Source organism: Saimiri boliviensis, chromosome 15 (genome assembly GCF_048565385.1).
Source record: "Saimiri boliviensis isolate mSaiBol1 chromosome 15, mSaiBol1.pri, whole genome shotgun sequence".
Classification (NCBI taxonomy): domain Eukaryota; kingdom Metazoa; phylum Chordata; class Mammalia; order Primates; family Cebidae; genus Saimiri; species Saimiri boliviensis.
The window spans coordinates 9206058-9220533 of record NC_133463.1 but is presented as its reverse complement, the minus strand read 5'-3'; the positions used below and the strand labels follow the sequence as shown (position 1 = coordinate 9220533).

General features: G+C 40.9%; 1 protein-coding gene and 1 pseudogene across 3 annotated transcripts in view; one reads left to right on the top strand and one right to left on the bottom strand.

Annotated features, from left to right (window-relative positions):
* XKR4 (XK related 4) overlaps window positions 1–14476 on the bottom strand; it is a 427086-nt gene that overhangs the window by 77610 nt on the left and 335000 nt on the right. The window lies entirely within an intron of this gene.
* On the top strand, window positions 1325–4826 carry LOC141581439 (myotubularin-related protein 5-like; annotated as a pseudogene).

Sequence of the window (14476 nt, the reverse complement as noted above, 5' to 3'; positions counted from 1 at the left end):
TTTTTCCTGATTATGGGTCACATTTTCCTAATTATTTGCATGCTTAGTAGTGGTTTTGCTCAAAAATGGAAATTTTAGATTATATATTATGGCAACTCTGAATTTTGATTAACTTTTCTGAGGATTTTGTTGCTGTTGATCAAGTAATTTCTGTAGATTTAAACTGTATAATCTGTCTTCCCCATGACATGTAGCTATTGAAGTTGTCCCTTTGTTTGCATAGCTTAGTGATCAGACAAGATTTGACCAGATTTTTCTCAAGCACCTTGAGCCCATAAAGCTCCCACTTTCTGCTGACTGATCTTCGTGTGGGTCAGTGAATACATTCAGAGTTCTCTCATTCTCAAGTCTGCATGGCCTTACTTTTCTCCTGGCTTTCTTGGGTCTCACCTGCACAAATGCATAGGCTCTCTGCAGGCCAGAAATGTGTGGAGATCTTATCTAATCCTTCTGTGGATGTATCATATCCAGGATCTCCCTGTTGAGATGGCTGGAAAAATATTAGGGAAATATTAGGGAACGTTTTGAAGGTCAAAGGGGAATTACCAGTAAATGGTGTTTACTCTGGGCCCAGGAACCTAAAGCTTTTGTCATTCATAAAACCAGTCTTTTAACCATGTTAATTATCCACAGCATGTTGACTTAGAAACTCTGTTATTATTAAATCTATCCTGAATATGAGTAGTCACAGGAAGTTATGGTCAGTTAGCTGCAACTGCCCTCTGAAATCAGCCAATGCCCATCTGTAGCCCACTCAGGTTAGTGCTTGTGAGTGTATTCATTCATCTGTCGTTGAGTCAGGGTCTGCAGGACAGAGCTCCGCAGGTGGTGATCAACATCTCATCTCCCTATTAAGTTTCTCATTGGTCTACCACTTGTCCTAACTGTGATTGTAACCTTGGCTGGAAAAAGCTACAGGACTTCTTTCTTTTTTTGTTTCCTAGTGAGTTTGCCACTTTTAGTGAACAAGGCTATCGTGTTTTGACCTATTTCTCAATTGAGTCAGCCCCCTCTGGCATCAAAGTTTATGGGTTTCATGTTGAACTTCAGGCTGGTACAATTACCATTCTGACTGACTGGCGGGGAGGAAGGATGGAAGTAGTCTTTGAGAAGAGGGCCACAGATTCCTGCTGCCTTTACCCGAAGTTCCATAAAAGTTAGCCGGGCGGGCCAGGTGGCTGAGAAGATGGCTCTGCTGTGGAGCTAACCCTGGGTGTCTGGAGTGCTCAGTCCAGGACGAGGGCCGGGCCATGAGGGCGTCACCCTCCAGTCCTCCAGCCTCGGAGTCCCCGTGTGCCCCTCGGGCCGCCCTGCACCCCTCACCATGGCACAGCTCAGTGTGTACTTCCTGTTGGCTGCACCTGTGCGGCCGTGGGGAAGGCCAGGGCTAGATTCCGCAGCGCTTCCTGGAGAAGGACTGGGGCATCGAGCTGTTTTGCCAGCCCAGAGGGTGGCAGCTGGGTCCCAAGAGGAATCCACCGACCTTCTTTGTTGCTGTCCTGACCAACATCAATTCCAAGCACCGCTAATGCTCCTGCTTGACCTTCTGGGAACTGGTGGAGCCTTCATAGCAGGAAATGACGCGCGTGGAAGATGCCGCAGAATGGGAGGAAGAGGAGGATGAGGGAAGCCAGGCGCACCCGTCACCCACAGTGCCCGCCCCCTCTGCTGAGCTGTTTGCACCAAAGATGCTGGTACTGGTGTCGTGACTTGACCACGCCGAGGTGTTCAGGAGCAGCCTCCGCCTCATCTATGCTATCCACTTCGAAGACCTGAACACGCGCCTGGGGAACGCGTTTGGGAATCTGCAGAGGTGCACTGTGCCCCTGGCTGGGGGCTCACAGAGGACAATCTCTTTGGGGGTTGGTGACCGGCCATACCGCATGGCTGACAGTGTGGCCGAGTGCTATGACACGGAGAGCAGCTTTGAGGATGCAGAGACCTGCGATGTAGCTGGGGCTGTGGTCCGCTTCATCAGCCGCACACAGAGAGTGGGGTCACCAGCAACCACCTCAAGGGGTTGCATGTCATGGTGCCAGCCATCGTCCAGATGCACACTGAGACCCTGGAGGCTGTGAGCGGGAAAGCTAGAGTCTGCCGCCCATCCAGAAGCCCAGGCTGCTGCGGCTGTGTCTGCTGCCGGGTGAGGAGTGTGTGCTGGGCGGCCTGCGATGGGGTGAGGAGGGCGCGGTGGGCAGTGCGGGGGGCCAGCACTGCTTTCAGCTGAGGGCGCCATCTTCCTCACCACGTACCAGGTCATCTTCACGGGGATGCCCACGGACCCCCTGGTGGGGGAGCAGGTGGTGACCACGCTGACCAAGGAGAAGCATATCAGTGAAGGCACCGCTGGTCCAGACCCTGTGGACCAGCTCCTGCAGAACGGGCTGCAGCTGCACTCCTGCACATGCCAGATGCTGAAAATGGCCTTTGATGAGGAGATGGGGTCTGACAGTGCCGCGCTCTTCTACATAAGCTGCGGTACCCGCTGGATGTCAGGGCCACCCTCGCATTCACTCGGGGCTCTGCCCACACACCCGGCGGCCACTCCGAGTCACGAAGAACAGGGGTCCCTCCCTCAGAATCTTGTAACAGAGCCTGGTCAAGAACACCAAGAAGACCACCGGGCGGCAGCATGTCACTCACAAAAAGTACAACCCCCCCGCCCCTCCCGCAAAGCTGGGAGCGCCAGGGCCAGCTGCCCCCTGAGGACCGGGAAGATGAGATCTCAGTGTCTCAGGAGCTGATCGAGATCCACAAGCTGCTGCAGGTGTTGGTGCTGGTGCTGGAGCTCCTGGATGCAGGCTCCTCCGTGCTCGTGGGCCTGAAGGATGGCTGAGACATTACCACGCAGGTGGTAGCTATCCTTGGTGCAGCTGCTCTCAGATCGCTTCTACTGCATACAGGAGGGCTTCCGCTTGCTGGTGGAGAAGGAGTGGCTGTCCTTCCATCACAGCTTCAGCCACCGTGGAGCCCACACCCTGGCTGGGCAGAGCAGCAGCTTCATACCCGTCTTCCTGCAGTTCCTGGATCGCCTATGCTGCGTTCACCTGCAGTTCCCCCACGGAGCTTAAGTTCAGCCAGTTCTACCCCAAGTCCCTCACGTACCACCAGGTGTCACGCCGATTCTGGACCTTCCTGCTCAACTCTGAGCACATTGAACTGGGGCTCCTGGATGAAGAGAAGGGGAACCACAGGGGCCAGCTGCCCTGCAGGTCTGTGTGGGAGTATGTGGACTGGATGAGCAAGAGGACACCCATGTTCCCGACATGACATTCATGTACCCGAGGACACAGGTCCTGCAGCCCTACAGCAACATGTCCAACCTGAAGGTGTGGGACTCCTACACTGAGGAGATGCTGGCCAAGGGCCCTCCCTATGACTGGGAACTGGCCCAGGGACCCTTGAGCCCCGGGAGGAAGAACCATCTGACGGAGGCACTCCCCAGAGCAGGCGCCGTGTGGTATGGCCCCGCTATATCAGCTGCCCCCAAGCCCAACCTGATGCTATCTCACGCCTATCGGAGGAGTTGCAGAGGCTGGACACAGAGCTGGGCTGACCTGCTGAGCACTGGAAGGACACCTGGCACCGGGTGAAGGCTGCACAGTGCCTCAAAGGCTGGCCAGATGGACGTGGCACCCGAGCTCCCTCCTAATGTTCACTGCACCCCACTCCCACTGCCTGCTGGGAGTGCACCTGCAGGAGGGACCTGTGGGCTCCACCCTGAACTTCAGCCTGGACAGCAACAAGGTTAGTGGCTCCACTGCATCTGGCTCCCACTAGGCTGCCTCCTGCAGCACCAGCACCCTGTACAGCCAGTTCCAGACAGCTGAGAGTGAGAACAGGTCCTACGAAGGCACTGTGTATAAGAAGGGGCCTTCATGGAGCCTTGGAAGATCCACTGGTTCTTGCTGGACAAAACCAAGCACCAGCTGCGCTGCTACGACCACCGGTAGACACAGAGGGCAGGGGTGTCGTCGACCTGGTGGAGGTGGAGGCTGTGGCACTGGCACGCTCACCATGGGCACCCCTAAGACCGTGGATGAGAACACGTTACATTTACAACTTCTGTGCCCAGGATGTGCCCTCAGCCCAGCAGTGAGTGGACCAGACCCAGAGTCTGAGGCCAGAGGCTCCCGGCCCTGCCTGGCTTCTCTGCTTCAAGTCATTACCAACTGGCCCTGAACCCCCAGCACTTGTGTGTACAGCCCCTGTCCCTGCCCAGACAGCCCTGACTTATTTTGGCATCACAGGTGAGCACCATGCAGGGAGGTGGCCAAGGCACAGCCCGCAATGGTCCTGTAAAGAGTCCTGCTCTGTCAGCGTGTACTGGTCTGGCCAGCCAGCCGGCTGCAGGCGAGTTGTTTTTAGAACCAGGATCTATATAAAGAGAGAACTAATGCAAATTAATAAATAATTAATTAAAATAAAGAATAAATGTATCTCAATTTATCACCTTTGGTCAATTTTAAACAATTTTGCCCAATTTTATATCTTATTTTTTTTAACCTGAGAGGACTTGCGAACCTCTTAATACCACCACGGCTAAAAGTTCAAGTCATCGACTCTTTATATATTAAGTCATAACACTGGATTTTAGGGCTCCTGGAAGAGTTGAATGCAAAATGCTGTTTCAGGTATGTATGTCGCCATCACAGAGCTGCAGGCCGTTGCTTACCCTTCCACTGACACTCTATTTTTCTTTATTCGTAGTAATTTTCTTTATTCGTATGCATGGCTGTCTTGGCTGGTTCACCACGGTTCTTTATGATGCTAAGAATAGACATAATGCACAAAATGTGGTCTCTGGCTTCATCCCTGTTCTATGAAGCAAAGCTTCAGCCAGCCAGGTTGACTATTGCATTTTAGTTGATTATTGTTATGTAGGGCACGTGGGAGATCTTTAGTGGGAGAGATAAATAGTGGGCAAGAAACCAGAAAACCAAGGATTATAATAACCTTACTAAAGAGTCAAACCCACTAAGAGAAAAATAAATAAAATGTGCTAGTTAGCCAACCCCACCTGCAGCTTTTTTCCCAAACCACATTTTCCCCACTGATTAAACCATCTCACTTAGGAGCTAGACATCACACAGATGTGCAGATTTTGGCTTAATTAATCAAAATCCAGTATCGTGGGTTTGCCTGGATACATTTTGATTGCAAAAATCCCTTCAATCAGTGACTTGTAAAAGAAATATTCAGATTTTCAAGACTAAGTTTTGCTTTGCACAAAATGTTTTTCATTTCATTGATTGGTATTTGTGAACACTGCCTCTTGTTCCCTGGCTAGAAGTCCAGGTGTATGGGAAGATGAGCACTTTATTGAGTCACATTTTTTCAGAACAGTGACTATTTTATATGAATAAAATGAAGTTTAATAAATTGCCAGGCTTATGAATAGAAACTTATAAAGCATAGAAGAGGAAATCGATTCCTGGCAACCTAAAAATATACCAAAGAAAGAAACTGCAAAATCGTACAAGCTTGACTGTTTCCACTTTCGCCGTTCTTTTTAGCAAACTTGACAGGCAGTTTGCTTGCCGGCGAGCTTTGTAACTGTGGCTGACTCAATCTCAGGAGTGAGGGTGGTGGCTCTGTGTCATTCAGTAGCCAACTGACTTCACACCAAAGGATTTGACAGACGGGCACAATGTACTCTGAGAGGTTAATGTTACCTTTCTTTAAAACAAATAGTTTAATAAACCAAGCATCAAAACTGACTTAAAGAAGTCTCAGAGTCCCCTGTCTCAGACTCCTCATCCTTCAGCTAGAGAGAAAAGGAGCTTATCGGCTGTCTCTTAAAATTCTACAGGTTAGAAAATACAGTATTCTAAAAATGAAGTTCTCCAGAAAAAAAGTCTTGCCTGAATTTTAGTGCAATCTTTAACAGAACTGCTGGTGATTAGCGGGGTTTTTCTTTTTCTGTGAAGGGAGGGCTACAAGGCTGTCCACTGTATAATGGTGGACAGATATCATTTCATGGCACTCCACGAACTTAATGAAAGAATAATGATAACAGTAGACCGTGTAGTAACATAGCTGTACAACACAGCGTAAAAAAATCAAAGGACTCATTGAATGGAAACTTGACTTCCGCCCCTGCTGTTATGTGGCGTCTTTCCCTTCTTTCTTGGCCAACCTCTGTGAAAGGCTCCCCTCTCTGGCCAAAACAAGAGCCCTAGAGTTCATCTGCCTTTTGCGATCTCAGCCTTGGAATGATGCACAGATTTGGCTCTCACTTTCCATCTAATTTATTAGGAAGTCATAACCTCTTTTCAGTCTTGCCACATGGAATGATTTCTAATATTCTTTTGTGCTCTCTTGCTTTTTAAATTATCACCACATTCCTAGAGTGAGCTTTGTTTCTCGACTGGCAGATCATAAAGGTCCTGCCCAGATCCCTGGTTCATATATGTCTAGATCTGTGTATTTTTACTTAATAGTAAATAGCTGCTTCATTCCCTACTCCTAACCCCTGTGTTTTCTTTTTTCTTTTCTCCCAATGAGATAGGCTATATCATCATTTAAAAAAAAATTGGGTGAAAGACAGGACTAAGTTACCTCTCTGGGTTAATGAATTTTTCCCTATACATTTTTTCTCAAAAGAGGGATTGAGGTTTTAGACAATAAACATACAATTGGGGCAGGCAGTATCGCTCTTCTGTTAGCGTTTGCTCCTTGAAGACTCACTGTCTTTCACTATGCAAACGTCCATTGATCTAAGTAGCCATTTCCTTGCATAGTTGCAGGAATCTCTTTCAGAAGATACTGCCTGTCAAAGGTTTTGCTTGTCATTGAGTAGGTATTTGATGGTGAAAACATAAAGCCATTGTCCCCAAAACTTTATTGGGCAAGCTGGTCACCATGGAACTACTACTGATCCCTTCTTGAAACTGGTGAGTTAGCTGGGCATGGTGGCCTGTAATCTGGCACTTTAGAAGGCCTAGGTGGGTGGATCTCTTGAGCTCAGGAGTTCAAGACCAGCCTGGGCAACATGGTGAAACCTCATCTCCATTAAAATACAACAACAAAAAGATTTGCTAGTCCTGGTGGCATGCGCCTGTGGTCCCAGCTACTCGAAGGCTGAGGCAGAGCTGCTTGAGTCTCGGAGATGGAGGTTGCAGTGAGCCGAGATTGCATCACCGCACTTCAGCTTGGGCTACAAAGAGAGACTCTGTCTCAAAAAAAAAAAAAAAAAAAAAAAAAATCGGTCAGTTAAAGTTTTAGGTTCATCTCCCAGTGCCAAAACCCTGGCAAACAGCTGTGCCTGCAGGGGTTAAGCCCCTGTTATGCACATGGTAACACGTGGATAAAAGCTCCAGGGTTGCTTTGCACTGGGCCAGGTACCTCCACGTGAGGGCAGAGTTGAACTTTGAGCGTTACCTTTTTTCTGCCTTCCTGGGAATAAAGCTATAGATTCAGGTTGGGGGCCGAGCCAAGGATCTGCGCGGAGTGGGGCGAGGACCAAGTGGCTGCAGGTTGGGAACAGTAACCTCCCATTGGCGCTGTGCACCAGTCAGCCCTTCAGACAGAAATGGCTCAGGGCCCCAGACAGCTCAAGGAGATTTTTCTTTGCAAGGTTCTCACAAGCACGAAGTCGGAGGCCTTTTCTATTAGGAGATTTGGCTTCTGCAGCTGGCACTGCTGACGGCATGGCAGCCTATTTAGCAAGGCTTGGTATTGAACACCTGTGTATATGAATAACAATACCTGAAATAACATTGTTGCTCCTCTTACTGTGGTAACAGTGACTCTTATAATTGTGGCGGAGGAATGACAGATTGTATCTTCTGGTTTGACTAGGGGCCATAGTGCCCAATCAGCAGGCTGAGTGGGAGGGGTCCCACCCTAATCCTCCACCCTAGATAGCACGTGCTCTGAGGAACGGCTTTTATCTGTTCATGGTCTAAAAATGTATCCCAGTAGACATAATTTCAGGCCAGAAAGTTTAAGCCATGATTTCCAGGGCCTTTTCTCTTAGGGGGGAGATATTTTGCAAGTTTTCCTCAGTTCAGGAAAGCTCTCATTTTGATGGGGCAGACATATTCATATAGTCATTTTATATAAAATTAAATACATATAAAATGATCAGAGTATAGTACCTTTCTGTGATTTGCCTTTCCCACCCAACACTGTGTTTTAAAAATGTTTTAAATAATTATTAATTATTTAAATTATTTAACTATTAATTATTTAAATTAAATAATTAACAATTAAATGTTTAATTAAAATAATATAAAATAATCAGAGTATTGTGCTATTAAGTGATTTTCCTCTCCTACCCAATATTGTGTTTTAAATATTTTTAAAACACAATTTGTTTTTGCATGTTGCAGTATTATTCAATTTAATGAACTATGAATAATATTTTTCCATCGACTTTTTCTTTTTAAAATGTAACTGATTATAAATCTTCAAATGAACTGTGTTCTTTCTTTGCAATCCTTATGTCTCTTGCCCTTAAGGATTTTTTTTTTAAAAAAAAACCTCAGTCACTGCACAGGACCTTTGCTGTGGAATTAAAAAAAAATTCATACATGTTAGTATAGCTGTGGTTTATTCATTTTCATGGCAGTATAGGATTTCATGATATGACTATATCATAATTTTTACTTTTCCTTTTTACAGTCAGTGGACCTCTAGACTGTTTTGCTGTAATCACACATAATGCTGCTATGAATCATCTTATACTTATCCACTGATATGTGTGCAAGAATTCTCTAGGGCATATGAATAGAAGTACAATCGCTGAGTTTTAAGACTGTATATGTTAAACTTTAATGGATGATGCCAAATTACTTTCTAAAGTCATAAAATTTCATAAAGTACATAAAGTAATGTACATTCTCCTTAGCAATATTGCAAGAGTCCCCATCACTCCTCATACAAACCAACACTTGACATTGTATAACTTGTAAATTTTCAACTTGCTGAAAATAATTTTGATGTATATTTCCATGATTGCTAAAATGTTTCAGCACATTTTTGCAAAGTTTATGAGTAATTTGTATTTCTTCTTCTGTGAAATGTCCAAATCATTCACCTTTTTAATTGATTATTAAAAATTCTTTACATATTCTGGATACAAATCATTTGCCAATTATATTGCCTGGAAATATCTACTGTTTATCTACTTCTCTTTCCTGTTTTGTGAAGTCTTTTGATGAAAGAAAAAGTACTCATTTTAACGTAGCTGAATTTATTAGTAAATCTTTATATGGTTTTCATTTTTTTGTAATTTTAAGAGAAGTTAATCCATATCCTGAGTTTACTTCCTATACTTTCTCTTAATGGTTTTAACATTTTGCCTTTCATATTTTATTTCTTCATTCATCCGAAATTACTTTTATTTTGTGATATGTGACAGAAGTCTTTTTTTTTTTTTTTTTTTTAATTGAGGCAGAGTCTGGCTCTGTTGCCCAGGCTGGAATACAGTGGTGTGATCTCAGTTCACTGCAACCTCCATCTCCCAGGTTCAAGTGATTCTTGTGCCTCAGCCTCCTGAGTAGCTGGGACTACAGGTGCTTGCCGTTACGCCTGGCTAAATTTTGTATTTTTGGTAGAGACATGGTTTTGCCTTGATGGCTAAACAGATCTCAAATTGCTGAGCTCAAGTGATCTGCCCTGCTTGACTTCCCAAAGTGTTGGAATTACAGGTGTGAGCCCTTGTGCCTAGCTCATTTTGATTTTTAATATACATATATCAAATCCCCAAATCACAAAGGATTCTTCTTTTTCACTGACATGAAGTTCCAATTCTGTCATGTATTAAGTATTCATATTTGCATGGGTCCATTTCTTGAATGTTTTATTTCATTAATCCCTTCCTTTATACTTGTTGCATTGCTTCATCGTTTTAGTTACCAGAATTTTATATCAGTCTTCGTGCCTGGGTGTGTCTTGACTATTCTTAAGTGTTCTGTATAAATTTCAGAGCTAGCTAGTTACATATACAGAACCCAGTAGGAAGTTTGATTAGAATTATATAATACATATTTATCAGCATGAGGATAACTTTTTCACAATATTATCATTTCACATGTATTTCTCTCCATTTATTATCTTTTAATGTTTCTAATCAAATTCTTAATTTTAGATGAAATTCCTACACATCTTTTGGATCTGTTTTCATATATGATACATTTTTTGCTACTTTGGATATATTATTTCTTTTTGAGAACTTCATTTTCTATTATCCCTGAAGGGAACTATAATTGAATGTTGCATGCTGAGCTTATATTAATCAATTTAATGAACTAAGAATAACTAATATTTTTCCATAGACTTTTTCTGCTTTTTAAAATGTAACTGATTATAAATCTTCAGATAAACAGTGTTGTTTCTTTCTTCCTAATCTTTGTGTTTCTTGCTCTTAAAGAATTTTTTTTAAAAACTTCACTCATTGAACAGGACCTTTGCTGTGGAATTTTTAAAAAATCACTCATGGTTGTTGAATTTTGTCAGAAGTTTTTCTGCATCTGTTAAGATTGTTTTCCTTTCACTAACTTGTTAATGTGGCATATTATACAGTAACATATAGTCAAATGTATTAACCTGATACTGGCCTTTGGCTCTTATTGTACATTGCAGTATTCAGTTTGTTAATATTTATTTATAATTTCTGTGTCCATGTTCATAAGAAAAATGTCCTGTAATTTTTCTCAGAATTCCTTTGCTGTTTTATATATCAGCGTTATACTAGCATGATAAATTAGTTGTGTAGTATTCACTTTCTTACCTATAAAGAGTTTGTTAAAGATTATAGAATTCACTTATAAAACCAAATGAGATTGATGTCTCTTTAGAAAGATTTGAATGTATTGATTAATGTTCTTGTGATTATGGAACATAGAGGCTTTTCATTACCCCTTTTTACTGAGATATATTTTACTTACTATAAAATTCGCCTTCTTAAAGTGTACAATTCGTTGTGCAACCATCCACCCATCTAATTCCAGAACATTTTCAGCACCTCCCTCCAAAAAAACACATTTCCATTAGTAGTCACTCCCCATGTCTCTTTCACTCCAGCCCATTGCAACCATTAATCTACTTTCTGTCTCCTGGATTTTCCTATGCTGGACAATTCATATAAATGAAATCATATAACGTTTGATATTTTGTGTATGGCTTCTTTCACTTAGCAAGATGTTTTCACGGTTTATCCATGCAGCATTTATCAGTACTTCATTCCTTTCTAAGGCTAAGTAATATTTTGTTGCATGGATATACTATGTTTGATTCATTCACTCATCAACCCACAGATGCTTTTATTTTTTTCCCCTATTTTTGGCTGTTATGAATAATACGCTTTAATGTACCAATTTTTCTGAAATGCCTACATTCAAATCTCTTGAGCATACATCTAGGAATGGGATTGCTGGCTCATGTGGTGCCACTATGTTTAATTTTTTGCAGAAGTGTGTTTCAAACTATTTTCCAAAATGGCTGTACCTGCTGACACTCCTAGCATTATTATTTGATGGTTACAATGTGTTCACATCCTTCTCAACACTTGTTAATGTCTATTTTTTTGGTTTTAGCCATCTTAGTGAGTATAAAATGATATCTATTCCTTTCTTAATCAGCTTTTGTGATATATATTTTTCCATAACTTTGTCCAATTCAACAGAGTTTTCAAATTTTTAGTCTTAAGTTATTACTAATATCCTTTCCCTCAGCAAATATATTAATGCCTGTTTTATTTCTGTTTAAAATTTGTGCTTTTCTCTTAAATTTTTGATCGATACTGTTAGGTATTTCTCAATTTGTTATTATTTTCAAAGAAAAAAATTTGTTAAGCTTTATGTTGTGTTTCCATTTTACTTATTTCTGTTTTCATAATTATAATCTCATTTTTTTCTGTTTTCCTTGGGCTTATTCTTTTATATTTTAACTTCCTAATTTGATACTGAACTCACTAACTTTGAGTCTTGCTTCTTTTTCCAATATATTATTTTAAAACTTATTATTTTGTTCTAAACACTGTTTTAGCTATACCTCACGATAATGTTTTTATTATTTCACCCAATATATTTTTCAGTTTACATTATACTCTATACTTCAATTTATGATTTCTGTTTGTGTTGAGAATTATGCCTTTTAACTGACCAACACTTATTAAGTTATATATATTTTTAATTAATTTATAACTTCAGACTGTTGTATTCAGAGAAGTGTATCTGTGTGAAAGCAACTCTGAAATATATTGAGACTTGCTTTAGGGTCCAGAATTTGGTCTGTTGTCACAAATGGTCCATACATTACTCTAGAATCACATGTATTATCGAGTTGAGTGCAATGTTCTCCATATGTTAGATCAAGCTTAAAAAATGCATTTTTCAAATATTCTGTACTTCCTCATTTTTGTCTACTTAATCTATTATTTGCTGAGAGCTGTGTTAAAATCAGTCAGTTTCTCCTTATATTTCTGAAAATCTTTGCCTTTCATATTTTGTCAGTATATTATTAAATGCCTATAAGTTTTGACCTATTATATGTTCCTGGTGATTTATTTATTTTTAATTGTAATGATCCTCTATCACTGGCAATGTGCTGTACTTGTTTTTTTTAATTTTTAATTTTTTTTTTTTTTTTTTTTTTTTGAGACAGGTCTCACTCTGTTACCCAGGCTAGAGTGTAGTAATGCAATTACAGCATACCACAGCCTCAACTTTCCAAGCTTAAGTGATCCTTCCACCTCAGCTTCCAGAGTAGCTAGGACTACAGGTATGTGCTGCCATGCCTGGCTAATTTTAAACAGTTTTTTTTGTAGAGATGAGGTCTTATTGTGTTGCCCACGCTGGTCTCAAACTCCTGGGCTCAAGCAATCTTCCTGCCACAGTCTCCCAAAGCATGAACCATCATGATCAGCTGTGTTGTACTTTAAAGCTTCTATGTATTCTTGATACTTGAATAATCGTACCAGCTGTCTTTTTAAAAATCGTAGTTTTACTTTTTAATCTTTTTGAATCCTTATGTATTAGGAGTATTATTATTATTATTATTATTATCATTGTAAATGTAGAAAGAGTCTAATGGTGCCTGTGTTTTAACTATGATTACAGTTCCTTTACAATCATTGCTATTTTCAATATATTTACATCTAGCTCTACTACATAATTTATGTTTTATATTTGCCCTACTCCTTTGGGCTCTTGTTTTCTGCTCTTCTTGCCATCATTTTGATTGATTAATATAGACCTCATTCTATTTTTCTTGCTGCTGGTTTGGAAGTTATACACTCTATTTATACTCTTTTAGCTTGTCTTAGAAATCTTAGTGTGCATATTTGACCTAAAGCCTAAATCAGAATATTTGCCCACCTCCCAAATAATTCTCACATCATAATTCCTTTTAAGTCTGATCATTCTGTCCAGATTAATGTACTATTACTGTTTTGGGAATTTATATCTATCTTTAATTCAACTCCCTCTAAATTAGACATTTTAAAAATTATTTTAATTTCATTACTGTTTCACTGTTTGCTTAGATTTACCTACACAGTAATCTTTTCCCATTTCTGCCCCCACTGAATTCCTTCTTGCATCTTCTACCTTTTTATAGAATAATTCTACCTGGAGTTCAACATATTTTATGTTTCTTTAGTAAAGGTCTGTTAATATTAAATTTTCTTCTTTGTTTTATGAAAATATGTTTCACTCTTGTAACTAAAACATACTTTTTTTCTGGATAGACACTTGTAGCATGACAGTTTTTTAAAACCTCTCCACACTTTGAAGATACTATTCTGACATCATCTAACTTCCATTCTGTTCTTGAGAGCCTAGTTGTTAGTACAAAACTTGTGTCTTTGTAAAAATCTGGCTTTGTTCTTCTCTGCACCCTACAGCTCTATTTATCTTTTTATCTGTGTGTGTGTGTGTGTGTGTGTGTGTGTGTCCTGCAGCTTCCTTTATTTATCTTTCTTTTGTGTGTGTGTGTCTCGCAGCTTCACTCTGTTGTGTCTACTTTGAGATTCATTTCCATTTATTCTATTAAGATTAATTAGGCATCTTGAATATGAAGATAGACATCTTTAATAAACTCTAAAGTATTCTTAGCTATTACCTCTTCAAATATAGCCTAACTAATTTCCTTTATTTTTCTGGAAGTATAATTAAATACATGTTAACCCCTTTTACTCTATCATCTATGTATTTTAACATTAAAAAATGCGTTCTATGTCTTTGCCTCTTTCTGCTGCATTTCTTCAGATTTCTCTTCCACTTTACCTATCACTTCTTTGGCTATATCTAATCTGCTGTTTAATCTACCTATACAAATTTTATTTCAGTTTTTCAATGTTTTGCTTTCAGAAATTATATTTGTTCCTACTCTACCTGATGGACTCTTATGCCTGCACCATACTTCCATTTGTTTGAAAATATGAAAAGTACTTATTTTATATTTTGAATCTAATAATTCCAGTATCTGCTGACTTTGCCGATCTGTTGCTGAGGCCTCTCACATGTAG